General features: G+C 36.5%; 1 protein-coding gene across 3 annotated transcripts in view; it reads right to left on the bottom strand.

Annotated features, from left to right (window-relative positions):
* The window catches only part of LOC129779694 (high affinity cGMP-specific 3',5'-cyclic phosphodiesterase 9A), a 446,325-nt gene that overhangs the window by 166,458 nt on the left and 251,943 nt on the right, over positions 1-27,924 (bottom strand). For all 3 annotated transcript variants that reach the window (XM_055787323.1, XM_055787324.1, XM_055787325.1), the window contains exon 5: positions 21,477-21,511. The gene's annotated coding sequence lies outside the window, so the exon portion shown is untranslated. The remainder of the gene's footprint in view (positions 1-21,476; positions 21,512-27,924) is intronic.

The raw sequence follows: 27,924 nt of genomic DNA, 5'->3' as shown, positions 1-27,924 counted from the left end.
AAGATTGAAGATTTCAATCAAAATAAAACTTGATGAGCTTACTGGTGAGAGTTAGTTATCAGCCTCACGAGCACGTTATAAGACGCGCAATGTAGAACGGTTCATAAAAATTTGAAAAAAATCCTTCATTGCTCTGGAGGAGTCCTGACCGAAATATGGCGTGGAATGCGTCTTCTGAAAATTCCACGAGCAAAGCAAGTAGAAGAGATTTTACCGTTTTGTCTCATATTCCGAACAGTCTCAAATTCCGAACACTTCATTTTAAATATAAATTTACTAAACTTTTATGTTATAAATATTTGAATAATAAAAAACAGACTTTCGTTGAGGTATAGGCTTCTTTTGAACTGATTTACATGTATCAATACAACCTATAATTTATAATATTAGACATTTGCAAATTCCGTAAAAAACAAGCATAGTTCATTTTTCAGTTTTTGTAGTTGTTTCAACTATTTCGATCGCTGTTTTCATGTTAAGTGTTAGAGAATGTAAGAACGAACCTACAAGAACTAAGTGAAAATAATGATATTTTATGCAGAAATCTTCATTCAAATTAATTTTGAAGTAGTGTTCGGAATATGAATCAAATATCAGATGTAAATTTACTGAACTTTAGTGTTATAAATAATTGAATAATGAAAATCCTGAAATTATTTGGGTTTTAGCCTCAATTTTCACATCGTTTATAGGTTTCGATACAGCCTATAATTTATAATATTGAGCATTTGCAAAAAATGACAGTCAAAACCGATTATTGAATGTTTGCGTTAGCAAATTCTATAAAAAACAAGTATCGTTAATTTTTCAGTTTTGGTTCGGAATATGAATCAAGTTTCTACGCATGATTCAAATTGCGAACACTTCATTTTTCTATGTAAATTTACTGAACTTTAATGTTATAAATAATTCAATAATCGAAATCTTGACATTCTTTTGGGTCTAGACTTCAATTGACCATCATTTACAGTTATTGATACCGATATAGCGCCCTATAGGTCCCGAAACCATGTAAACTATGAAAAACAAATACAATAAATAATTACAAAAGCAAATTCAATTTTTTTTGCGCGTATAACATTTTTACAAAAAAGACTGGAATTGACTTAAATTTGATATATCGATCATATGAATCGGTCCAGTAGCCTACTTCATTTTTTGAACAAATCATTGTTTTTTTTTTGAATTTTTTGGAAAAAGTATATGAAATAAATTCAATTTTTTAGTTCATCTTTTGTCAAAAAATGACCACGAATGTCCACGTGGACAACAGGGGAGGGCTATAATTGTTCACGGAGGGGAGGGGGGTGTCTAAAATTGGGCATTTCCTGTGCACGTGATATGTGGACAGTCCCCTATGCCAATATATTTTTAAAAATAAAGCTTGAGAATTCATCTATCGCGTAAAAATTTTATTTGGAAATGAATAAAATTTCTGAACAAATACGTTATGTAAATCTGATTCTAGTACAGAAAGGCAATGGCGCGGCAGAATCATGCAAAAAAAAAATTGTGAAATCAGTGGCGCGGATGCTATATGTGTACCCAAAACGCAGGAGTGGTTAGTTCGATTTCATTCCAGAAATGAAGAAAATTTTAGTTTGAGAATTTGAAGACAAAAAAAAGTTTCTCGCCTATAAACCGCAAACGTTCTACTCAATGTATGCTTCATTGAAATTGTTATTCAATGAAGAAAAATTTATTATTAATTAAAAACAGTGCTTTAGATGACCTAATTCGCCAAGACAATGAACAGAAAATTTTTCACGTTCGATTCAATGTCACTCTCATCGACGGTACATAAATGTACACAGTTCTGGCTGCTATTCCGCGCACGAGTTAGCAATTATACATTTACAATCACCTTCGTGTGCTCCCACCTCCCCCACACTGTCACACTGAATAGCCTATATATGCAATAATTCCTTCCCGATGGCATTTCCATACTAGCTGCTGATAATTGCAACGTAATAGCTATTACCGCCGTGCAGTCTGATCGATAGTTTAAATGATCGTTGCTACCATTTGGAGCTTGTCAAAATTGACATCCATCGCACCAATTTGCGCTCCCACACAATGAGTGCTTTACCTGCCTTTATGGTATCCCCTAATGAAGCTATTGCGTAGCTAGAATCTTTCGCCCGCCGACTACTTTGTAGTCCAGCGAAGACCACCTGAGCCGAAAACCTCATGAATTCGGCATTGTTTTTTTTTTGGCAATGGGCCACATCTGAGTCACATAACATTTTGCGTATTTGGTTCTGCCTAATGTTAGTCCTAGTCTGATTGTCTTGATTGCCTCAGTTTTTAAAGACTCAGACTTTCCACAGTTCTGAATCTAGCATAAAGCTAGTCTACGACAAAGGTAAATTTCTCATTATCAGCTGAGTTACTTTGTATGTGGAATCAATCCCCGAAAGCAGAGCTTTCATCTCTTTCACAAAAGAGTCAGCAGTCCAGATGGTAGTTGTTTGCAGGAAAACATGGCAAATACATTGGACCATATCAAATTTGGTGCTCCAGTCCGGTATCCTTGCTGCGCACAAGTCAGTCGTCAACTTTGATTTTGGGCTATATCATAGAAAATGACAAAACCTCCTCCTTTCCTCTTTCTTTCTTATGACAAAGGCCACGTTGATGACAACAACAACAATCAAAAATACAGCCCGAACGGAACGAGGAACCAGGCAATGATTCGTGAAATTACTTTGACTCCTCAACTTCGTCTGCTTTCAAATAGCTGCATGAGAGTCTGTCTCCATCCAAAAGGGCAATGCAAAGCCACCCTCCCACACACACACACACACACACTCTCTGAGAAAGTTAGCTGATGAAAAGGAAATTACTGAACAGCAGCAACATGATGGGAAAACCATCATCCGGACGGAAGGCTTGGCATCTGCCAATAAACTGCTCCTCCGCTCTGTGGGAATAAAAATGTGAGAGCGAAACTAATCACATCAGTGCGCTTCTGTTGGTGACCCCATCAAACGAAACACATGACACACGAACTGCTGGGACTTATGGAGATATTAAAAAATGTATGATAGAGTCAGCCAGAGCCCACAGCGAACGACCGCTGATAGTCATGAACCATTATTGACCTGGTAGTAACTAATTTTATAGTGGCTCATTTAATCAACCTGAGCGGGCAGCAGCGCGGTGGAAGTTTGATTGACGGGTCCCATAAAAGCTTCCCACCATCGTACGAAGCTTCCAAAGGGATTTTAGATTGACGAAGGCTGGGAATCGGCTAGGACTCGATAGCGCAAACGATAAATTTATAATGCCACTTCTTCCGAATGCTTGTCGGAAAATGGTGCGTCTGACAGAGACCTCAGAGCTGCGCCAAGTTTTGAAAGTTGGGAAGTTGCAAGAATGGACGAAAATATATGGAAGGATGGAAACAATATTTTCCCATCTTTTACACGGAACTGAATCTACTCAGGTTATGTCGTTTTCATGATGGTATCCTGAACAATAAACACGTCTCAATTGTGTATTTTTATATATTTCTTCATGAATACTACCCCAACGTTTCCAGGGGAACTTTTTCTGTTTTTTGCTGTTAGGCGTATCACTTGCGTCATTTTTTTTTATCTCTATTATAGTGATTTTCAACTCATTTGGCTGGTTCGTCACTTTTACTTCCATTTTTGGAAGAATGCCAAAAAACACGTCTTGGCTGTACTCTGAGTTACACTTAGCAAATAATGTAAAGAGCTAATAAAAAAAATATGTAAGCGATTGTATCTAGGACACCACCGCATATTTTCGACATGGAACTACACATTTATATTATGCAATCCAATTGTTTACCACTTCGAATATTATTTAAGGGCGCATCGAAATTTTCGTAATTTCGTAATGATGTTCTTTGTTACAAATAAATTCAACGAACGTTCTTTTACGTTTGATATGATGCCTAGGACTACCAAAATCTGCGAACGGAAAAATTGTCAAACGATCATTGTATTTTACATTTCCCTCTGAAATTATTGCACATCTCATGTTTACGTAGTTCTCGAACCGCAAAAGTTCATTCACCTCTAGTATCTGAAATGACGATTTTCCCAGGCTTCTCAGTTTAAAAGTACGTTTTAGGGAAACGTATGCCGATCTGCACAACGACAAGCGAGTACAAAAGTATTCAACACCAAAAAATACCCCCGACTTGCATATATTTGCAAAGCGGATTCCCCCAGGTACATTAATTTTGAAGTCCGTGTTAGTGAAACACAGCTCAGTGGGATAAAAATATCCCTGACTTGCATGTTTTGACAAAGCGGATTCCACCAGGCACATTGATTTTGAAGCCCGTGTTAGGGAAACACAGCCCGGTGAGAACAAAAATACCCCCGACTTGTTATATCGATTTTGAAGTCTGTGTTGGGGAAACCGTAATTTTACAGTTATTCAATTGTTCATCTCATGAAAAAAAAACATTTTATGAATTATGATAGACGCGTAGAAATATTTCCTGTCAACCGATGCAAACATCTTTCCGATCTGTTAAGAAATGTTCGAGTTATAAGCATTCGAAATACGGATAGGGTTAGCACACAAATCGGCAGAACAAATGTATGGGAAGTTCTTCTAGTTTTCATAAATTTAAACCGTTTAGAGATTAGCGAATTATAATGTATAGCATATAAAACGAATCTTTGAGAATTTCCGATTCGATTGGTATGCAAATCATGAGAATTCGTTCACAGTAAAAATAGTTATTAACGTTTACTTTATTTCATAAAAACGTGACCTGTTTTCTGATCTGGCACCCTTCCTGAAAGACGTAATTCTACGTCAAATAACTCCTTCGGCTTAGAATAATCAAATCGCCAGAAAAAAAAACAGCAAACCGATAAAAAAAATACCAGAGATGATGCTGCCAACTCGTCCAGATTGCAGTGAAACATTGAGGGTGTAAAAACATGGGTCATTTAAGAAACTTTGCACATACTAAAGGGTGTACCTTGTAAATCTGCACACACAAAATTCATTCTCAAAATTCGAGTTTTTATCCGATTATCAACAAATTTTCAGGGAGTGAAATCGAAACAAGTAAAGTTAGATTTGGCATCATTCATTTAATTTACGAATTGTGCAGTCTACCTACCAGTCTACCTGCTTTTGGCATTATTCATTTATTTTATTTCGCCTTTATATCCAAATGCGCGACCTTTGGCCTTCACACGACTGGTTCTGCACGATCTTAAAATCGACAGTTATTTGCATATCAACCTTCATTTCATATCATTTTCTTCATTTCTTCTACATTCTTCACCACTTCAGGTCGTTTCAGAAGGGGCCCCTTCATAATGGCTCAGTATTTTGCTGTTGGGCGCAGTTCCAGGGTATTTGAGGGAATCAAATCTTTCGGCACGAAATCGAAATCATTCGCCTCTTACCACTCTAGCACTTCTTCGTGTAGTGGCATGATGCCAAATCCTCATCGTCGGACCGACGTGAGGCTTCAGGAGAAGTCACTTTTGGAGTCGGTGAACAAAATTCTTCATGCACAACTCTTACATTACGACTTCGATGCTGTTGAAAATCCGAGTTATTTCTTTTTTAAGTACCTCCAAATTTTACGGCTTATTAACATAGCAACGGTCCTTCACGTACCCCCCGGAGGAAGTAACCGACCAGGACAAAGTTTCATTAAGGCTTCGGTTGCTCGAGTAATACGATTGCACTAAAAATACACGTTATTGTAAATTATACATTTTGACACTAAAAACCATCCGATCAGACTGAACGAGTAGCCGAATATTATCGTCTCGAAGTGGGGAATACAGTGTTACCATCGACGGAGCGAAAATAAAAAAATATAAGGAGCTATTCGATTTTTTGCGTGAGCGTTTAATCTGAAAGGCCCTGTACACAGAATTTATAAAAAAAATGTTTATGAAAAAATAGTTTTAATTTTCTAAATAATTGTGTTCCAATGAAATTTCTTTTTATTATTTGTTTGATATTTCGGATTGCAAACTAAAATAATTTCCAACACTTCATTCTTTAATCAACATTTTTGTAGGTCTCATAATTTTTGAGTTGAGATTTTTCGAAAAAAAAAGTTGAAAACAAAACTCAAATTGGTTGCGCGTTCGCCTAGTAAGCGATCGATCGTGAGTTCAAAACTCAGGGCCCTCATTGACCATCTTTGTGTTGTTACAGAATAGCTACGTCCACGCAACAATCATCAGCGATGGAGATCGATCCACGGTCGAAATAAGATCGATTCATCCATACAACTGCTCTGCTCTGCAAGACACATCGGACTGCTGTTCTATAAATAACTCAACAATGATCAATCAACTGTCTCCGTTGTCCGGTGGTACAACTAGATTGGATAATGGAAGAACAGGAAGAATACTCTTACGCCTAAATGGCTACTGTGTGAATGTACCATATGTAATGGTATAGAAGGAATACTGGCGAATGGCAGCTGTGTAATGTGCTAATTATAGATATGACAACCATGTGACATGTACACGATTAAAATTCGGCTCTTCTTCTTCTTCTTCAATGGCACTAACGTTCCTAGAGGAACTTCGCCGTCTCAACGTAGTATTACTTGCGTCATTTAACACGCCTTGAATGCATTCTGAGTGGCAAGCTCTAGAATACGCGTGATCACAGTGCAAGTCGGAGGAAATTTATTTGACGAAAAATTCCCCCGACCAGAACGGGAATCGAACCCGAACACCCGGCTTGTTAGTTATGACGCTAACCACCACGGGAGCACGGCTCTGTTACAGCTAAAATGCTAATGAGCCTTAAATAAATAAATGGGATAAAAAAAAACTCAAAATTTCAAAAAAAAAAAAAATTCTCACTTAAAAACGACACGACTTAAAAATTATAAGAACTTAAAAAATTTTGGTTGAAAAATGAAATGTACAAAATAGTTTATTAAAAAAAAAAATAAAAAAAAATCTTAAACAAAACATTGAAAATTCTAATTAATTTTGCTTTAAAAATTCTGAAAAAAAAATTCTGAACTGTCCATACAATTACCAACAAGTGATCCATACATCGGAAGAAGAGTACTGCTACAGAAAAAAAAACGTTCTCATAACAACAACTTTTTCATGTTTTCTCTGAATATTTGCTACTGATGCTTAACTCATAACAATTTAATGTGTAAATTATCACGATTAACATGTTCAAGAAATATGTCAAGAACATGTCAAACGCGAGAAAAAATGCCATAAATCCCAGAAACTAGAAAAAAGAGAAAGTTGACGTGTTCGACAAAAGCTCAAATTATAGGAAGATCTAAAACTTTGTCGAATACTATATATCGCTATTTTGACTTTAAACAAAATTAAGATTAGTTTTAATTTTACAAAGGAACATGCATAACTTGTTGTTAGAAAAACTTTTTGTCAGTAAGAGTTCGCATCTTCCGATGTATGGGTAAAATTGTAAGGGCTATTAATAAATTTTTTTGAGAATTTAAAAAAAGCCTCATTTTTGAGAAAAATAAAATTTTCATTCAAAAAATATTTCAGAGTGAGTACACTTCATGAAAATTTAAACGATTTTTTACATTTCATCCTTTGACGAGAATTGTGTAGGTATTATAGTTTTTGAGTTATATTTTTTTGTAAAAAATAAGGAAAAAAAATTGGTCCTTTGTAAATAGCAGTCTAATTCATTTTTGACAATTCAATGGAAAAATAATCTATATGTACACTAGGGTGCCAATGAAAATAGCCATCTCTAATTTCAAAAAGTTACCTCATAAAAAATGTTCACCACCTCGAAAAAACACCCTATGCCAAATATTAGCTCAGTCAGACTTAAGGGAGAGTGGCGCAAAACGGTCAAAGTTTGAGTTTTTTGAATATCGAAAAATCACCCAAAGGGGGAGTAAAGGAAATCGGGTTTGGGTACCAATAAAAATAGTTATCTCGATTTTTTATTCGGAACTTGCTGCAAAATGTTGATTTGCACGATAATATACCCTTTGCTTCATTTATTAGTGTCACAGACGTCAAAACGTTTTTTTGAAAAACGAAAGATCACCGAAAACCGGGGTTTTCGAAAAAAATTGTTGGTGCCAAATGTTTTAAAATTGCATTACTCGTCGAGATTTCCTGTTATCTCGAACAAGAAAATTTTGTCTAAAAATTTTTTTTTTGCGCATGGTCGTTTTCTTTCTGAAAAGTCGATTTTAGACAAAACATTTTTTTTAGATAACTGTAAATCTCGATGCGTCATGCAATTTTAAGACATTTGGCATTAACTTTTTTTTCTGAAAACCCCGATTTGCTTTACTCCCTCCTTGGGTGATATTTTTCGTTTTTCGAAAAACTCAAAAACTCGATTTTTCCCATACATTCATTGGCGTCCAAATGTACACTCACAATTAATGTTTAGCACAGGTTTTGACATCCCGATTTACATTAAATTTACATTAAATGAGCCTGAAAATAACAGAAAATGCGCTACTCTCCCCTACTGGTATATGATTTGTGTAATATATTCTATAGCATTAAAATAGCAATATGAGCGAGTGAAACAAGAGACACATTGCAAATAAGCACGCATCAAAACTTTTCGCATACATTGCTACATACACGGCCCAGATCGAGAAAGATATAGATTCACGTTTATGCTGTCCGTTATACTCTTAGAAAACACTTTCCAACTTAATTTTATAATGAAGTGTAATATTATCACGCATTTATGCAACAGCATCAGTGGCTATGTGGATAGCGTGATCGTGTAAAACAGCCTTGCATTCTAGCCGGCCTTGGTTCGAGAGATGAAAAAAGAAAAAAAGGAAGATATGTCTGCTCCCATACTTACAAACATTTAAGAGCTTTTGAAACAGATGCTTTTATTTGCTCATTTCACCCTTCAGAACACGGAAACGCATTTTTTCAGCCAAAGATGAAATGTTTTCTGCCAACGCTAGTTTGGTTATTCTAAGTAACATATAATTTATTTTCTGAAAATATTTTTTATTTCTACTTAAAAAATCGTCAGTTTAATTTTTGCATTTTGTCTTCATATTCTTGAAGTTAAATTTTTTTTGAAAGGCATAATATGAAAAAAAAACATTTTACAAAAAGAAAAATCGAAATGAAATTAATTCAAGAGTTTTCAGCAAAAAGGAACTAATTTTTTCCGGTATTTTTAATGGCAATGTTTCCTTAAAATCGACTTGTATGATCGTTAGATCACTTGTTATAAACTTCGGTATTCACTCTGAATTGAGGCTAATAGTTCCAATTATATGCTAGAAAACACGAAAGTCATGAACATGTGCCAAAGTTAACAAAGCCATAATCCTCCTCCTCATGATTTTTAGTTTTATTTATGAGTGATGGAATGAACCATCGGTAGAACCGGAGGGTAACCCAACACAGTCTCCAATTTCGATTTGAATCAACAAATTTCGTTCGACGATAATTAATGATTTAGCGAGTGGAATATGCTTGTTAATTAAAAGTGATACTCGTTAATCTCATTATCGGGATTTTCGTTCTCGCTATGACGACGACAGATAAATGAAGACTTAAATACGTTTACCAATGAAGTAAATCTGATAATGAAGATAAAATCAATCGTACTAATTGTCCTGATGATGATCGGTCGTTCGCAGATTCTATGCTTCTCGCTTGAGCGCCGTCACTGTGGCGACAAAATTAAATTAGTGCTCATCGAAGCGCATCAATATGCTGCGTATTGGAAAATATGTTTACATTAGCATAATTCAACTAGCGGTAAAAAATTGATTCACACGTTTATTGCTATTGGCCGTAAATATGACAAAAATGGAGAGCAAACTCACATCACCCAAGATTTATTACAACGATGAGCAAACAGTTCCTCCGTCGGTTCTGTTGCCGCTCTCACCCGCTTAATTCAAATCATCATGTGTCCCATCCACAGTGCCACCCACAAGCTTAAAACTCTTCTCCCCGTTTTACGATCCGCAATTACGTTTTGTACGTGTGTAAAGTTCGACTCGTTAAAACTGCCAAAATCGGCTCCCCCCTCTGGTTACGGCTTTAAGTCGATTCAAGTGCGCAATTTGGAAGGTTGAACTTGCCATTTGTTGTATATATTTGATAGACTACGTCAATCCATTCCCTGCGTAAGTATCCAATCGACGATGGTGGGAATTAATTACATCTGGTCGGCGTTTACATTGTTGAACTATATAGTAGGAAGATCGCAAGCTCTTTTTGAAAAGAGAACAATCTGTTCAGAAGGACAGCTTGTTGAAACTCACGTCCATCCTCAAACGATTCATTAACAATGAAATTGAAAGCGAACATTAATACCCCCATTATTACTCCGACAAACAAAGCCCGTTTCCAGTTCAAATCAACATAAGGGCGGCAAAACTAATAGTGCAGCCGCCGAACCCGAAGTTCCAATTACGAAAACACCTGCTAAGCCGGATTAGTGGTAATCATTTTTCCCTCCCGTCGTTCAATCCCTCGGATTTTCACGCGGTCCCGCGGCGAAAGTTTCAAGCGTTCTCAAACGTTAAGCCCCCGCTGCTGGAAACTGGGTGGCATAATTTCACCCGGGTGGAAACGCAAAAAAAAAAATACTCCCCACCACAGGTGCCACAGGTGCTGACCGGATTGGTTTTTACGAGATTACACATATGAGAATCCGATTTATTGGAAGCAATATAAGCGGGGGTGGCCACAACCAGGGCTTTGCCCCCCCCTTCGGTGGTGTTATTTATTTTACTACCAATACAAATGGTTTGCAGCAGTTTGGTGTCGTTCGGAGCGTTGGCGTTCTCTTTTTTCTATTTTATGCTGATTATATTTTATGTGAATCAGGTTGGGACAATAAACTGGGAACGAGGTTTTTCCCTTCTCAATTTTGTTATTAATGGTAAAACGCTTTTCATTCGGTTCTATCCAACAAAAGAACGAAACACTGGAATGATGATTGTTACATGATAATCGAAGAAACTTAACCTCGGATGATGTTTTCATTGAGGAAAGTTAAACACTAATCACTATCTATCGTTTTTTCGTACTACAATTCTCGACATCCAGTCTAGTCTTTATTCTAGTCTATAAATTATAAGAAAAAATCTAACGTCTCTTGTAAGATTACTAATCAACTACCTGAAAACCTTGCTTTTCGAGAACACAAGAAATCAGAAGATTCTTCGTCAGATAGGAGTGACTTTCTAGAACTATTACAACTAATATCTTGGTACGAGACAGGTCTCAAGGAGTACATAACGGTGTTGAAGCCTTGCGGTAGAAAGTAAGTACAATATCTCTCTCCAAAGATACAAAAACATACTCATTGAGATCCTTACAGGGCATGTAAAAGAGAAACGACAGCACTTCTGATGCATAGAAAAATGATCAGATGTCTGAAATTATCCGGTGCTTCCGTGGCCGAGTGTTTCACGCACTGTAAATTATGCCGGGGGTTCGGGTTCGATTCCCGTTCTAGACCGGAGATTTTTTCGTCAATGAAATTTATTCTGACTCGCACTGTGGTCACGCGTATTTTTTTCGCTTGCCACTTAGCATACATTTGAGGCAGTTTCCATTTTTCAAATATTAATAGTTTTATCCAGTTTCTGTATGTGTAGTTCAGTTTTACTCATTTTATGTGAATTAAATTTATAATGTATAAATATTATCCCTCCCACCACTTTCTTATCCCTTTACCAATTTTGTTTTTGACGTAGGAATACGTCTTTCGGGAACATATTGGGGTACAAATTGAAATTCGAAAATCCAGCACATCATGAAAATTGTCCAATCGTTTATTGCTCAGTCATTTCATGATGAATTGATGAAATTTTTGCGTCAATCGATTTCGGCACTCCATAACAATTTTTTATATTGAACTAGCGTACCCGGCAAACGTTGTTCTGCCATATAATGTATTTCTAGGGAATATTTTGGTTGGTAAAAAACGAATATACTTCAAGAGAGTTTGTATGTTATCGTTCAGATCTGTCAAATTGATCTAAATGATGATTTTCCCAGCGAAACATACATATGCGTATCTCTTATTTTCGAATATTCCCTTTTAATTTTAAAAATCTTCTTATATATAAAGATATGCATAGTAATTTTTTTCCAATGTTTACAATCATCTCAAATATTTTCCAACGTACTCTATCATTCTAATTTGGGTGAAGACAAACTCACAAAATATATGGACGACGTAGATCTGATCAGCCGTTCTCACGTGATGATGAGTTTTACGTACGTGGGAAAAAGTCTCTTTTATATATAAAGATAAAATAATATATGTCATGAAACTCACTATCGATCAATTGAAAAATCTCAACCCCTATCATAACGGGAATATCCAATTCTTATTGGTCGAAATTGACGACACATGCGGGCGGTTCCCTAACAAAGACATCAAAACCAAGCTCTCTGGGGGAAATTGCATTGCAAATACATGAAAGTAGAGGGAGCTTTTCTTCCCACCGAAATGTGTTCCCTAACAGAGACATCTAAACCAAGCTGCCTGGAGGAAATCAGCATTGCAAATATATGCAAGTCGGAGGCATTTTTATATTACAAGTAAGGCGAGTGATACGATAATTCTACCAAATAACATTTAAATGTGGAACTTCAATGTTGGTTGCTTCGTGAAATTTCATATCAATGACCGATCGTGTATTGTGAAAAATTTAGTGTGAATTTGTAAGTGTAAAATTGTATATGGTGGCAGTTGTATTTAAAATTACTTGATATATGATATAGAAACGATTTATTTCAATTTTCATAAATAAAAGCCAATGTGTGTTCCCGCTCAAGAATGGATCGTCTTTAAGTTGTCTGTTTTGTTGCGTTCGTTTTCACCTAAGGGAAATTCAAACGGCGAGAAAAATTGGAAAAGTGAAGAAATATTCGAAAAAGTGATTTCCCATATGCTCTACATATAGTATTAGGTGTTGTTAGACTAATTAAAATTCGCATTGGGTTGAAAAAACACTCAGAAACTCAAAATTATAAAAGAAAATTACATTTTATATTTCAAATAAGTTTTCTCTATATTAAAGTAACATTTTTTTTTCGGTTCGGTATTGATAATTATTTTATATTACATTGGTGAGCTTTTATTTTCTTTATTTCATCAATACATAACACAGGAGGCATCTCGTCTGGGGTCACAGGGGGCGGCTTTCATCATATCTCATGCCACTTCGGCATCTTCTATATGATATGCACCATCCAATGACTGTTTTCCATCCTTCTGTCATCATCATCCGGTAAGCACTGGTAAAGTTAATAAACAATATCCAAGAACCAAACAAAACGGCCCATTTCAGGGCCACAAAATCATTATCAAAGAGTTTAACAATGTCATTCTTCAAACATATTTAAAATCAACAGATAATAGATAGCCTAACGGAATTCTATGTCAACTACACGGTAGTGTCTCGGACACAACCCTCCTGTGACTTTTTTTTAATTTATCGTTCGATAGATCCAAGGTGTGTTTACCTTGGATCGATCTTTCGTTTTCTTACACACTCAACTCAGTGTTATTTGTCTCTTGCCTACATTTCGGAATTCATTTCGGTTAGCGCACTGTGCGTGTGATGATTTGTCTCCATGCACCTTAATTAATCATATAGTCATTGCAGATTTTATGGACATGATGCATTAAATAATTTTTTTTTTAATTTTACTAATAAAACGTATTTACTTGAGGTTTTGGGAAAAAAAAGATCCTCAAATATCGTTACACAGTAATGATCGAGTAATGGGAAACATCGTTTTGATCTGATCGAATAATGTGATTAATTAATAGTTTATTTCCCCGTGTTATGTATGAATTACATACTCGACAAAAAATAGAGGAATAGAGTGTGGTGCCAGAATTTTTAGGTGAATACAAATTTTGAGGGGAATGCTGTAACTTCGAGAAAAATCAGATCAGTTAATGGCTTTTCAAATACTTATTATCCTTGTTGAAAGAGGCGATGTATTTATTGTTGGTAATATTGATGATTTTATAGAAAAGAATTCTTCCACATTAGAGAAAAGAAGTATTTTCGACAACTGTGGTACGAACTGTTCTTAAAAGTATTAAACAACGAATTACTTCATCAATGACATGAAAATATAAAAATATAGTGTGATGCTGGCTAGAAATCACTATAAAAAATTAATTTTACTCGCGTTCGTTTGCCGCAAGAAAAATGACTTTCACGTGCCAAGCAATAGAACCACCGACACCAGTATTCCATTTGCTACACCATTTTTTCTCATGTAGACCGCAAAGTGCTAGAAGCACCAATCCAATGCAATCCAACACTTTAATTCGTTAATTTTTCTCTCGTTCGCCGTTGGAAAGGTTCCTCTATGCTAGCCGCGAACTCTTTGCTAAGCAGTAAAACGCCTTTTTGAACAGATAGTAATTTAATTGACTCTCATACTCTTAGGTACTTCGGTACCCCGTGGGTAATTTGGTACCAACCCGGATCTCCGGCGGTAATGAGCGCACTCTGGTGGTGTATAAAAAAAGTGTTCTAGTAATTTAGTAACAAACGTCAGATGCCAAAAATCCAAAATATCTGTGTTTTAAAAAAAAATTCAAGTTTTGTAGTTTTTGAAATCTCGAAAATTTTTCATGTGCTTCTTTTGGAAAAATCATTAAAAATCGAATAGTAAGCCGATTTTAAATATTAAAGCTGATTTGGATCTAGAAATTGATGTTCTTCAACGAATTCGAGTATGTGTATCGAGATTTTAATCACAAATTTCATAGATTTCATTCCAAAGTGAAAATTCGGTATGTGGGTAATTTGGCACCCCAATGTAAACATAGTGTTGATAATACACCATGCTAAGTATTGCATGTCCGCAATAGATCCCTCCGAGAATTGGCCAAGAGCTAAGTCCAAAAAAACAAAATGGGGTACCGAATTTGTACCAGTACCTCTATCATTAACATTTACTGTTGATTAATCGCTGTCTAAAGCGACATTGAATCACTGAACTTATTGAATATCCAAGTGGTTTCTTAGTATCTCATTCATTACATCTTCGAAGCCCAAAAAACATGGAGAACGGTAACAGAAAAATCCGAACCGAATCGGTTGTATTGTGATAGTATTGGTGACAGCAACCGCTGCGGAATAAATTTTAACATTCTGTTTTCAACCGAAGAACACTGCTCTCACCACTGAAAAATGCTTTCTTCACATCCGGCTTGAAATTGAATTGTCAATCGGATAAAAGCCACCATTCACGATATATCAGCTTTCCAAATGGCCTCCCGCAGAGACGAGTGTTTCGTTCAGTTTTCCAATTTGGCCATTTTCATGGCTAGAGGCGAATGAACTGAGCAATTTTGAAGCCTCTACAATTTTAAGAATCATGATCATCATCACCAATAAGTCCGAACATATTCCTAAATTCACACAAGCACTCTTCCAGCAATAAAACAGGAAGTGGGTTATATCTGTGGTATAATCGCAAGGGTGACGTAGGAATATCGTTGATTTTGTGATGATTTGTTTTTGGTTGCATCTGAATCAATTCTAAATGAATGAATAAATGAATATTTGGGGGACTTCGAACACGAGAGCGTTACGTTGAAGGCACAATATTCAGCAAAAGAAGCAATCAGACAAAAGTTGTATAATTCATAATACATTGCTTGTATTGTGATATGATTTGTATTCAATTTCCAATAGACAAAATATCTGTTGCATCAAATCAGTTTACGTATTTTTTGCGTTCGCTCATATTTTCTCACAACATCCATTTCCCGTTTGAGAAATTGTTGAGTAAACATCGTTTGCCAGTGCGCGTAGAGCGGGAATTCTTTCCTAAGATTCATTGCACCAGACATTGTGCCAGACGGTCTTACGTTGATCACACTTGATTGAAAAATCACAAAACCAAATGTATTTGGTCGCAGTATTATATGGATAGAAAAAATAATAAACTCTTTCGCTTGAATGTAATTTCCAATACCAAGGGAACTGGCAGATTATCTTTTAGCAACGATAACATCTCTCTCTGATTCTCCTTGATAATCGAAGCCCACCAATGGTTAATACTAACTCGATAACCACCTGTCCATCGCACTTGATTGAAAAATCACAAAACCAAATGTATTTGGTAGCAGTGTTATATGGTTAGAAAACATTAAAATAAACTCTTTCGCATGAATGTATTTTTCAATTCCAAGGGGAACTGGTAGATTATTTTTCAGCAACGATGACACCTTTTCGAAATCTTCTCGATGCTGGATGGCAACCAAACGAAAATAGTTCCGCGCGTGTATGTGTGTGTGTGATGGTTGCTCCGATGTCTCAAGCGGAACCGTTTGTGGCATCTCCTCCTGATGGATTCCCTTCTGGTGCACCTAATGTGCACAAACTGGCAAACAGGCAGTAACACTGTTCATCAGCGTTTTCATGATAAACGAAGTTAGCTTCACCGCAACAGCGACAACATGCTCCAATCGCTGTTCAATTATAACTGAGTGGATTTCCGAGCGACGCTCGCTTCTTCAGTCGAGGGTTTTGGTGGCCCTGAAAAGGGCCGATGGGTGGTTTTGTAGAAGCAGCTGAAGATGGATAATTTATGCTTCCTTTTATTCTCGCGAGAAGAATACGCGATTATCAATGTACGTATTGCATTCAGTATGCACCTCGAACATTCTTCACGAGCAATACGCAGTGCGGCCACAGGCGATAATGTATTTGCTCATCTATTTGATAACGCATGAAATCAACAACTCGTACTTGTAAGTGCAAGCGCTATACTATGAGGCGAAAAATTTAGCACGTCCTTTCCACACAGAAGCTTCAATAGAAATTTAGGTTAGCCAGGACGAGTACAATATTTAAAGTGCCTTCACTACCAGCCGACGACAAGCGTCAATAATCTTGACTGAGATGGGCTTTGAAGCAGTTACCCATATTTGCAGATTTTTGGATTTACAATAGTTTGGTTTCAGAGCATTTTTTTTTTTCAATATTTATTTAACGTTTTTGTATACTATATTTCCAGGTTCTTGGATTAATGAATCATTCATACATTTTATCTTTCGAATGAACTGATTGTCATACCACTTCGTTCAGTCGACAAAAAGGTATCAACACTCTAAATCTTGCACTCCTAACGTAACGTTCTCATTTTCAAAACTTTGAACTTAGACCTCGGTACAGATGCAAAAATGATGTGAAAATACAATACAGAAGCACTGTCCGCTAGACGACATGAAAATCGACGACAAACAAAATTGCACCACTGTGTGCGATGCCTACTTTCCATTCTTCCATTATGCCATATATTATTGCATCAAGCAAAACCGCTGTGTGTGACATCAGCGTTGGAAAGACTGCAGTCTGCTAGCTGGACCGAGAGTGTGACTTGAATGATGCTGATGTTTTGAATTATTGAGACTTCAAAATTTCCCAGTTCATTCGCATCTAGCCTTGAAAAAGGACAATTTAAAAAAAGTACACTAAACTCCTGGCCTTCAGAATGGTCATTTTGAAAAACTTGCTGCCGTCTGATCGCTGGCTGGATGACTGATGAATCGTGAATTTTGTGATCTGAGATCGCATATTGATTGTTTATACTCAAAAAATTTAAAACGGGCGAAGCTCAAATTGCAAAATTTTCTATCCCCATCGCTGCATTTTCGTTTCAAACGAGCGATTCATGCGCACCGGATTCGCAGTGGTGTATAAATAATGTACCTGCAAGGGATATTAGTTATTGACAGCACGGATGGGTAAAGATATAAATGGGCAAAAGAATATATAGGTATAGGTAAATAGAAATGGTTCCAATTTTGTGTAATTTAACTCATTTACGAATTAGCGAAAATCTTGGAGAATTTCCAATTCGATTGGTATGCAGATCTTTGACAAGAAGAGATGAAGAGAAAACAGGTCGTGTACTCCAGATAGACAAAACTTTTTCGTGCTCCTCATACCGGATATTTTCAGGTTCAATAACCCAAAGTTGTCTTCCCGTTTACGGCTTACACCAGACCACTTCAAACACAACATTTTTCTTGATCCGTCGACGCTTAGCTCATTGGCTAGGTGAGAGAATCGACATAAACAGAGTGACTATAATTGCAACATTCTTGTTGAACATATAGAAATAACATATAAAATATAAACATCATAATGTTTAAAATTATAAATATTTTTTTTCTAAATATCCTCGACTTCCTCACGTAATATAAATGTTTTGCACAACCCTAGATCACAAACACTGTACAAGCCATAAATTTGGGATAAATCACTTAAATATTCCTGCACTTATACTTAATTCGGTCTTTCTATTTTTTTCTAAATTTTTGTTTATCCATCTTTTGACGACAGTCAATGACATCACTATACACTCCTCTGAACAGCGTTGGGTGTGGCTAATAAAAGATTTAGGTCAACTCTGTTGTTTACGACAGGGCGCTTTCAACAATCCTCAATAGACTAAAATTAAAAATTAGCTAGCAAAATAAAGTAATATTCAGTGCTCTTGAATGAGTTTCTCTCAAAACTATTACGATTCTTTCTTCAACACCAGACTGCTATAATTTTACATCCGTTGTAATATCCACGGTTCAGAAGAGTGTCATCCATTATAAGCAGCTGAATTTTGATCAAACTATCACGTTTGCGTCCTTGATATTTTTCTTTGGGAAACATTTCAGAAACGCTTAAATATATGCAATTTTCAACACATGTTCGTTTGTTTTGATCAGTATTTGTTTTACGGTGCTGCCAGAATAGTCTATACAAGGTAAGTGTACAATCCAGCATTATTTATATTAGTCATGTTATAATTTACAATGCAGAACTTACTTCTAGCGTATATTTCAGTATCAGTGTCCGCTGTCCGGTGGTCTAACTGGATAATGGAAGATCAGAAAGGAATACTCTTACGCCGAAAAGTGGCAACTGTGTAATGTGCTAATTATAGATATGATAAACATGTGACATGTACACGATTAAAATTCGGCTCTGTTACAGCTAAAATGCTAATGAGCCTGGGATAAAAAAAACTCAATTGATATTATAATGGACAGACAAATCACCACCAGTTTGAAACATTGTTCGAGGTTTTTATGGAGGCAGTTCAAATAGAAGTGGGAGGAATTCAGTGAGGAGCTTAATGCACTGAGACCATCTTCTTGGTCTTGGTTCAGAATGGCAGCCACTGACATTCGAGCAGAGTAACGAATCGAGCTGTTTCCTCGATTTCTATAATTCTAGATTTTACTCGGTGTGATAGTGATAGTGATTGTATCGAATCCTTGATTCGATTTCTATAATAGGGCCCTGTATACAGTTTGAAAAAAATATTTTTTTTTATATATTTCAAGATTACTTATTTCAAGCAAAAATGAAACTTTTCAACGTTAAGAAGAAATTTAAGTGTCTATTAAATGTACAGTGGAGTAAAAATCGTGATTTTTGAAGATTTTACTTGGAATTGTTTGTTATCGATATTGCTGAAAAATTAAAAAGTATAAAAGATGTGTTTCAAATAATAAATTGTAGAGCGGTTAGAGAACTTCAATTTAATTGATAGTAACAATCAAGTTTAATATAAATTTTAAGGATAAAATTAATAATAACACATTAAACATTATTAACTTTTAAGTTTTTCACTTCCAAAGTGTTATTAGAATCCACTAATTTAGATGTTCCACTACTATATCCTGTAGTAAATTTACTGATCTTTCAAGTGAAAGCAACATACTCGACATCCGTAGCGTACTTTTTTAATGTAGAGCCAGTTTGAGGCAACAGAGTTCGAAACAAAAAAAAACTATAACTCTGTCGTTGTTGAAATTCGAACATATGGGTAGAAAGATTTTTTCATCAAATATGATCATCTATCAGTTCCTGAGAGTATCTGGATAAATTTAGTTTTTTCATGTGAGAAAGGTGTTTTCTGACTTTAAGGGGATGAATCAAAAATCAAATTCTTATTTTCATTCAAAAAACGAATAATACATGCATTAGAAACGAAGAAGAAAAAAACAAATTTTTTGACTCGATTATATACAGTGAAAAGGAATCTGAGACTGTAAATAATCGAGTCCGCGCTGTATCGATCTTTTTTTGGGAAATTTGGGAAATATTTGTCGATAGATAAATTAATTTAAATTTAAATTTAAAAGAATGTAGTTACTCTAAATCGTGACGATGTATGAAATAAGATAACTAAAACACGAGATCCACGTTAAGACAGACTTCAAATAGCCTCTTGTGAAGTTCACTATTAAACATCTGGTTTGGCAGACTATCAGTATGTGTGGCTTAAAATGCGACATTTTTTTGCAACCAGGACCGTCAACCAGGAAATTTACGTGTACATATATCCGGTGTTTAATCCGCGCTGTTATGAGTTATATTCCCAATACAGTTTGTATCAAATAAACTGAAAATGATTTGATAGCTGATTGGTTTCATAGTCGGGACTTCTTTCATTGTTTTCTCAACTAATAAATTTTCATTCAAACCCATTTAATTCCCAAAAATAAAACCCATATAATGAAAAGCAAAATATTGCGATTCAAATTTATGTTCACTGCTGTATTCCAGGTGCCGTTGTGCGGAAACCTCATCTATTATATCGAAAAATAAGCTTCCAACGCAAACAGTTGTGAATGAAAGATTTAAACATTGAATGAAATCAATCAAAATTTTCACCAGATGTTGTTCTATTGAGAAAAAAGTTCAATTTTGCACACCAAACAAACGAAGCGCAATATAATCTATTGATGAAGAATCGAAAATTCACACAAACATCCGAAACAAAAAGTACGTGAATAGTGCAGCAATGCCACCAAACTGAATCATTCCCACAGACACATACAAAAACCAAACCAAACCGATGCTAACAAAACGTGTTTCCGCCATTCACTATTGTGATTTCCAGATTGCAACCAGAGTTCCACAAAGCGACAAATTGAACCGAAAATAGCATGAAAACCAACCAGAAAACCAAGGGAAAAAAAAGAACCGAATAACGAAAATTCGTCAAATTGCAACATGGAAAAAATAATGGAAAATTAGCGGGTACACAGACGCGGGGACAAGAGAATTCAATCAAACCGATTTTTGTTTTCCGGTTTTTTTTCCTGCTCGTTTGTTCCTGCACAATCGCACGACAGTTTCGAAGCTTTTATTTCGGCACATCCGCTCTTTCGGAGCGGAATTTGTCGCAGAGATGATATGAAACTGGTCGCCGGTGGAATTTTTGCAGCAAACGAAATTAAATTCGTCTTTTTTGTTTGTTGTTGTCGGTGGCGTTCTTTTGGTTTTTCGCCAAGCTGACCTCCGAAAAATGCAAAGCTTCGTTCAGGGGGTGTGTGTGTTTGTGTGGATTTAGGTTTTCCTGGTAGTCCCATTTTTTCGCGTAACTGGCTCGGAGGAAAAAGGGCGCTGAAAGAATTTTTCATCGGTTCCACTGTCCGGGAAGTGGGTAAACGCTTGGAAAAGGATTAGTACTTACCTTTGTAATTGTTGGAAGAATCTCAAGGGCGAATTCTGGAAGAGACAGAGAAAGGGATGAAAGTGAACTTAAAGTTGTAACAAATTTATGTTCTGTGAGATATATCACTGAATATTTTCGTTGAACTGAACAGGGACGTTGGGAAATTTTTGGCAAGCTTCCAGGATAAGGAAAGTATTGGGCAGAAAAAATGTACGATCGAACATAACACATATAAAAGCGCCGCTCTGTTTTAGAATGGTAGAATTCAAGAAGATACAATTCCCCAAATCAGGCATCAAAAGATGTTTTGAGCATTTTACATGCGAATGAAATACTTTGTGCGAATCGAAATAGGTTACAGGGGAATTGGGAATTTCAATTTATGAAGACGTTGAAAACTCGTTCGCTCGAGTCATAAAATTAAGTTGATCAATGTGCACTCCATTGCTCTTCCGTTTTGATTCCGCATCTTATTTTTATGACAAAAGTTGAGAGTTGAGACACGGTCTAGAAGCCGACAGAGATTAAATTCATCCCGAACGATTCTGGCCGGCCAGCAAGACAGTCATCCGCAAGATTTAATAGCAAAACTTCGCAAAGTGAGCTCATTGTTATTAAATTCTTAAACTCATTATAATTCATACCGCCTCTTGTTCAGCCCAAGCTCACAGCCAGAGAAATCAACGAGAGTGAGAACCACTTTATCCTCGCCCATACTCCGTCAAATCCCTCATCTGGCGAGAGTCATATTTCCTTGGAGTAATTGATGGAACATATGCACACATCCATTGCTCTTCTCAGAGCCTACGCCCCCGTCGATTTCATCTGATGTAGACGACGACGATGAGGACGAGGATGACGGTAACAAGTGAAAGATAACAGATTTCCCTTTGTCGCTCGCATATAAATTAGATAACATCAAACGACAAAAGATCGCATCGTAACAGCCACAGAAACGGGCTTCCCTGGTTCCCTCGTAAGTGCTCTCAGGCGAGAAATTAAATTAGTCCAAATTGGGATTGGAAAATATTGCAGGCAATTTTCGCTGTAACTTTGGAACGCTTCCGTTGGTGACCAGAATGAGAATGACGATCATCAGGTGGCATCCGAGGTATCACACCGCAGGATGTAGTAGGGACACGTGAGTAATTGATGCGTGAATTATGTACTCTCTCCGATTACGCGGAACGGCACGCTATCGGTGAAAAGTTCCGCCGTGTGTGCGTGCAAAACATTAGGTCGGAATGGGTTCGCGGTAATGCGAGCTTTGCAAGAGGAAAACGCAAGGAACCTACTCGGTATTGAAATCATCCATCGAAGCGTTAATGCGTAATACGGATCTCGGCGGATATCACAATCTAATGGGCTGTAGCGGAAGCAATATAAGGTGTTCACATATGAGTGCTAGTGAACGGATACGGCAATATAAGATGGACCAAAAGCAGTTACGACTATTGATTTTGGACAAATTATTCAATCTCTTTTGCTCACTTTTGCGATAATATTCGTATTGAAACCACTTTGTTAGACCTAACTTGTTATTCGCTTAATCGAATTTAAATTTGTTTCCCTCTACATTTTAGCTTCAGAGCTGACAGAATATTGCTAATACACGAACCAACCCAATTTCATTATTTTAATGTTGCAGTCAGCCTTGCTAACAGTCACCATCATAGGTCTATTTTTTATGATGACATATTGGTTGCGCGTTCGCTTACTAAGCGATCGATCTTGAGTTAAAACTCAGGGCCCTCGATTGACCATGTTTGTGGTGTTACAGAATAACTACGTCCACGCAACAATCATCAGCGATGGAGATCGATCCACGGTGGAATGATCAGTTCATCCACACAACTGCTCTGCTCTGCAGGGAACATCGGGCTGTTGTGCTATAAATAACACAACAATGATCTCCGCTGTTCGGTCTGTTGAACAATGGGAGAACAGAAAAAATACTCTAACGCCTAAATGGCTATTACTACTGTGTAATATACAATTTATAGAACCATAAACATGTACATGTACACGATTAAAACCCGGCTCTGCTACAGATAAAATGCTAATGAGCCTAAATAAATAAACAAATGGGATAAAAACAAGTACTAAAGGGTGTGTCACATCAAATTGCATCACGGAAAAAACGCTGTAGAAATTTAATTTTTAGGAATTAGATCTTCAGCTTTCGCTTATAATCAGATAAGAGTGTATAGATCACGTTGGCCATGCTTCACTGTCAATTTATCGTAAATTTGGAAAAATGTCGTCGAACGAAAAAGAGCGTCGTGAATTAATCCTGTGCACTCATTTCGAGAATCCGGAGTTGTCACATCGGGACATCGGTAATATGCTGGGAATCGTCCAATCCACGGTCAGCAGAGTACTAAAACGATACTTCGAGAACCTAACCATCGACCGGAAGGTGAAGAACGGCAAAAATGGATGCTCCGTCAGTGAAAAAGATCACAAGCGCGTAGTTAAGCAGTTTAGACGTGATCCGAGAAGTTCGGTCCGGGATGTCACCAATAAGCTGAATTTGTCAAGTTTATTCGTCCAGCGGACCAAGCAGCGGGAGGGCCTGCGTACATACAAGGTTCAGAAGGCTCCTAACCGCGACGAAAGGCAAAACATGGTGGGGAAGACGCGAGCCCGGAAGCTGTACACCGAAATGCTGACGAAGCCGCATTGCCTGATAATGGACGACGAAACCTACGCCAAAGCGGACTTTCGTCAGCTGCCGGGCCTGTTGTTCTTCTCCGCAGAGGACAAATTCAGCGTCCCGGAGGAGATTCGCAAGCAGAAACTATCCAAGTTTGCCAAAAAGTACATGGTGTGGCAAGCGATCTGCTCTTGCGGAAAGCGGAGCGCCCCCTTCGTAATGACCGGCACGGTAAACGGGCAGGTTTATCTTAAGGAGTGCCTACAGAAGCGCTTACTACCACTATTGAAGCAGCACGAGGGCCCGACCATCTTCTGGCCGGATCTCGTTTCGTGCCACTATTCAAAGGACGTGTTGGAGTGGTACGAAGCCAACGGGGTCACCTTCGTGCCAAAGGAAATGAACCCGCCCAACGCGCCGGAGCTTCGCCCAATAGAGAAATATTGGGCGATTATGAAGCAGGCCCTCCGGAAGAACCCAAAAGTTGTCAAATCGGAGGCGGACTTCAAAAGAAAATGGATTTCTGTTAAAAAAAAACTACAACCTGACGTTGTACAGAACCTTATGGACGGGGTAAAGAGGAAGGTGCGAGCATACGGGCTTGGGCTCGAAGTATGAATAAAAAGAAAATGCCAAAAGTTGTTTAATAGTTTCTATTTTACTGTCTAAAATTTTCAAAAGGATCGGTCTACTGGGCGAATTTCTACAGCGTTTTTTCCGTGATGAAATTTGATGTGACACACCCTTTATGCCATTGATGAACATCAAAAACTGAACAATTAATCGACGGCAGAATTTCAAAATGTGGTACGACGCTCATTTGCTAACTGGGCTATTAGCGAAATCCAGTTATTGAATTCCACATGTTAATTTGACATGCCACACATTAAATAAAACTGAGAGGAACTTAAATAAATTGTTTGATTGTCACTGAAAAAACTTGTGCGCTTGTGAACGTTCAAATTAGATCATAAAGGTAGCTGCATGTACAGTAGGGTGCCAATGAATGTATGGGAACAAAATCGACCCTCAACTTTCAAAAAGTTACCCTATACAAAATGTTTACCGCCTCGAAAAAACACCCTATGCGAAATATCAGCTCAATCGGACTTAAGGGAGAGTGGCACAAAGTGGTTAAAGTTTGAGTTTTTTAAAAACCGAAAAATGACTAGAATTCGGGGTTTTCAAAAAAAAATGTTGATGCCGAATGTCTTAAGATTGCATAGCACATCAAGATTTACAGTTATCTAAAAAAAATTTTTTTTTGTTAAAAATCGACTTTTCAAACGGAAAAACGACCAAGTACCAAAAAAAATTGTTTTTTAACAATTTTTTTTCTTCGAGATTACAGTAAATCTTGACGAGTAATGCCATTTTAAGACATTTGGCATTCACATTTTTTATAGAAAAATTCGTTTTTCTAAATCTTTCGTTTTTCAAAAAAAACTCAAATTTTTACGTCTGTCACACTAATGAATGAAGTTGAAATGAAGTAATATTTTGCAGAGGGTATATTATCGTGCGAATCACCATTTCGCAGCAAGTACCGAATCAAAAATCGGGATAACTATTTTTATTGGTACCTAAAACAATACGTTTCGTTTCGTACTCCGAAAAAAAAACTAAGTCCAGAGTGTCGATTTTTGACAAAAAATTTTTTTTCGAGATGACACTAGATCTCGACGTTCCATGAAATTTTAGTTCATTTGGCATGAAAAAAAAAATTCGAAACCCCGATTTCCTCCTTGGGTGATTTTTCGATTTTCAAAAAACTCAGACTTTGACCGCTTTGCGCCACTCTTCCTTAAGTCCGATTGAGCTAATATTTGACATAGGGTGTATTTTTCGAGGTGGTGAACATTTTCTATGAGGTAACTTTTTGAAATTAGAGATGATCATTTTCATTGGCACGCTAATGTACAGAATAAAGTTTCTAATTGCATTTTCTCAACATTAAACATAGTAAAATTGGATACAGAGCACTTCCACCTCAAATCAACCATTCTCTGAGTCTTTGATTTTTTCGAACTTGGTACTTATGATGGAAACTACCTAAAATCACAATTCCCATTATCGCATGACTAGTACAAATAACGACTGATTTTTAAAAAGAGCGTATTCGAAATCATTGATCTTTCTTTCAAAAACTCGTAACTAAAAATCCAGATGTCTGATTAAAATACGATATGTGACAAAGTTGTTGGAAAATAAATGAACCATTTAGGAAAAATAACATTTTGAATGTACTGTTAAAAAATTTTACTAAAAATTTAATTTAATGCAGGTCGGACTCGATTATCCGGGATTCGATTATCCGGAGTATTTAATTTTTGTTTTTTCTTTTTTAGATAGGAAATATGGAATAATTTGTATAATAATTTCATATTGAATAATCAATATGGGCCTGACTATCTTGACTAATAGAACACAGTTATTTATGAAAAATGCAAATCCAAGATAGCGGCCACCACAAAAAGGCGCCATATAGATTTTTTTCACAACACCATCAATATGGGTGTCAAATGAAAGGGATTGACTAGTAGAACACAGTTATTTATGAATAATGCAAATCCAAGATGGCGGCCACCAAAAATGGCGAATTACATATTTCCACAGAACCGCATAAATATGGGTATCAAATGAAAGTGCTCGACTGGTAGAACACAGTAGATCATGGAAAATCCAAATCCAAGATGACCGCAGTTCCCAAATAAACAATTACTTTTTTAATGGTTTAATTCAGCTTACTCTCAAAACACCCCCTTCAATGTTTTTTTGTATATTTTTGTTATAAGGCCCTTCAAATTTAACAAAGTTTGACGTATAGTGGTGGCGTGGTTATTCCACCAAAAAAAAAAAGATATGAGTTTTTGAAATTTTAATACTTTGTGAAATTGTAACCATTTAAGAAAAGTAACGTAAAAATGGAATCTATATGCGAATCTACGTGAAAAACTATGTATAACGTTTTATCCTAAGACTAGCCGTTTTCCAGATATAACCAATTTAAGGGGGGACCCCGGTCTGGAAAATCGAAAAAATCGAATTTTTGTTTTTTGCATTTTTGGGAAGCATATGCCCTCGAAAATGTTGTCTTGAAAGGATATTAATCTAAAGTTTACAAAAAAAAGATTTTGTTTATCTTTCATAATCTTACATGTTATGCTTGGCTGCTCTTTGAAGAGAAATTATTGCCGACCAGTACGACACCCATATAAAAATTGATTACGACCGCAATATTAATACGTGGTTAATACGTGGAAACAAATAAAATATGTAAAAAATATGTTTAAATTACACGGTTTCATTGTGATTAAACATAATAATAATACAGGCGGGTCATTTAGTGATGACGTTCTGTTTGGATTTATGTTGATCATCATGTAGTGTGTTCTCCAAATCAAATCTATTCATTTGGTACACATATCTCAATGGTGTGTACTAAATTTGAGAGACAGCAATCAAAAGGAAGGTAATCTTTCAATTGATACCAATATGTGGAAGTTGCATAAAATTAAAAAAAGCTAATTGGCCATTTTGTGACTGTGGCCATCTTGGATTTGGATTTTTCATAAACAGTAAAACACACAAAATTGTAGGGTTTTGAAAAAAATATTGTCCTTTTGTGGTGGCGGTCATCTTGTATTTGGATTTTTCATAAATATACGTGTTCTACTATTCAAGCCCTTTCATTTGATACCCATATTGATCGGGTATTGAAAAAATATACATATCGCCATTTTGTGGTAGTGGCCATTTTGGATTTAGATGTTAAATAACTGTATTCTGATAGTCAAGCCCTTTCATTTG

This window comes from Toxorhynchites rutilus, chromosome 3 (genome assembly GCF_029784135.1).
Source record: "Toxorhynchites rutilus septentrionalis strain SRP chromosome 3, ASM2978413v1, whole genome shotgun sequence".
Classification (NCBI taxonomy): Eukaryota; Metazoa; Arthropoda; class Insecta; order Diptera; family Culicidae; genus Toxorhynchites; species Toxorhynchites rutilus.
Note: the sequence above shows the minus strand (reverse complement) of the source record. Positions and strands in the feature narration are given on the sequence as shown.